Genomic DNA, 2,279 nt, shown 5'->3' with positions numbered 1-2,279 from the left:
CAGACTCATTAGAGATCTAAGACATGCAACCAAAATGCAGCTACAACAGCTCCTCCAGTCTGCAACCTCCTCCAGAGCGGTGTCCATGCTGGGTTGTCCTCGTGTCCTCTTACTGTTCCTGGTCTGGGTCTCCTACATCACAACCACTGAAGTAAACAAGCGTCAGATGAACAGCGTGTTCAAACATGTCTACTCAGCCCCCAGGAAAACAGCGGAGGAAAAAGAATCCTTTTAGAATTTTTCTCGACTTATTCAACACACAGGGTTCCACCATCCAAGAGGTGGCTGTGTGGGGGTGGCACCAGTGGCATGAAGCAGCCACTGGGCTGTTGAGGGTAGTCGTGAGTGCCCAAGCTTTGGCTTTGGAGAGATTGTGGTTCAAGTCTCGATTCTGCTCATTTCTGGCTGCAGGATTTGGGCAAGTTTCTTAATCTTTTTAAGCCTCAGTTTCCCTCGTCGTAAAATGGAAATTGCAAAACTTACCTCATGAAGGAGCTGTGAGAATTAAATGAATTATTTGTAAGATACAGACAGTGTCTGGTAGAGGTAAGTGCTTCATCCATTTGGGCTGTTGGTGTCAACTCTGGGTTTCCCAAAAACTTGAAGACAGCAGGGCATTCCGTACATTCAGTTGTAGGGAAAATCTTGTACCTTCTTAATTTTTCTGGTGGTGGGGCAGGAGAAGAGGGGTGTGGTCATGACCTGAGCCCCTGGAATGCTTCTGCCCAGCATCACTGAGACGTGCCCACCCTGCTTTGGGGTCATTTTCCTCCTCTGGCTGCCACTGTCATTCCCTTCACCACCAGCACCCCCTCCTTCTGCATAGACGGTGAACATTCTGGCATTGTTCCTTCCAGCCAATGGCTTCTCTCTGGCCTGTGATTGGTACCCCCCAGATTCCAGCGCAATCCAGGCATCCCAGCTATGTCAGCGTGACTCACATTGTGTGTGCCTGACATCCACACGGCCCCGTAGAAGGCTGGCTCCAGCAAGAGGGTATGTGGAACGCTGCTGACTGTTTGATGGCTGTGAAGTTATCTTTTTTGGGGTCAGGCCATTAAAGTTGCATCTGATGTTTTATGGAACAAACCCAAGAGAAACCGCATGTTGAAATCCATGAGACACGAAGAAGATTTTTACAGATGAAGACACGTCGGCAGCTAACGTTAGGTGGGTTTTTTTTCCCCTCAAAACTTTGTCGTTTTTCTTCCATGTGGCTATTTCAAAGCAGAAGCAATCCCCAGCAGTGAAGCATAGAGGCTGCCATCGTAACAGGTTCGGTGAGACCTGGAGCTGCCGGGGCACCTGGAAAGAACATGGATCTGTCTCTCCGCTCTCATCAGCCCAACCAGAGTCGTCTGCTCCATTCCTACATTCTCTACCCAACTCACCTCACAAACCCTGAAGAAACATCCTTTTCTGTGCAAACCTAAATTCGTCCTGGGTGCTTTTTAATGCATGCTCCCAGCCCTCTCCCTTCTCATGCTACTTGCAAGTGACCAAGGAGCCGGTCACTCCACCCAATTCCTGGCCCTCTGGGCACACTGTGCACCGTCCAACTTTTGTTCCCGGGCGTTGTCACCTTTGTCCAGAGCACCCTTCCTTTCCACTTCTGCCCACTGTTCATCCAAGCAAATGGTCCAAGGGGAGTCCACTCAAATAACAGGCATACTGCCAGGCAACGATACGATAAGAAAGACTAGCAGACCAAGCATCAGAGCCTTTTGACCCTTGAACCCAGGACTCAAGCACACCTCCTCCAGGCAGCCTTCTCAGCCATCCCCTCGACCGAACCCCTCAGTCTCCCTCCTCCTGCACTCCCTTAACTTTTAGTTGACCCTCGTCTCCCTAAGTGAAAGCTATGTGTGTGTCTGCTCCCCTCCACACTGTAAGGCTGTCGAAGAGGGAGACCTCAAGATGCTCATTCTCGTTCTTGGACCACTTAATTGATAGAATCAGGACTTTGAGATCTTTCTCCTTCCACTGGCACTTGAATGCATAAAGAAGCAAGTGCGACAATGCTCATGGCACATGACGTATAAAAGCAAACAACTGGGGAAGGAGGGCCCCCAAATGCCCATTAACTGTGGGAAGTCGTACAATTCTGGCATATTCTTGCTATTGAAAAGCGTTCTGGCCAGGCGCAGGCTCATGCCTGCAATCCCAGCACTTTGGGAGGCCGAGGCGGGCGGATCACGAGGTCAGGAGATCGAGACCATCCTGGCTAACAAGGTGAAACCCTGTTTCCACCAAAAATACAAACAAAAAAAATTAGCCGG

Source organism: Mandrillus leucophaeus, unplaced genomic scaffold (genome assembly GCF_000951045.1).
Source record: "Mandrillus leucophaeus isolate KB7577 unplaced genomic scaffold, Mleu.le_1.0 Scaffold508, whole genome shotgun sequence".
Lineage (NCBI taxonomy): Eukaryota > Metazoa > Chordata > Mammalia > Primates > Cercopithecidae > Mandrillus > Mandrillus leucophaeus.
The sequence above is the reverse complement of the archived record's forward strand: the minus strand, read 5'-3'. Positions refer to the sequence as shown.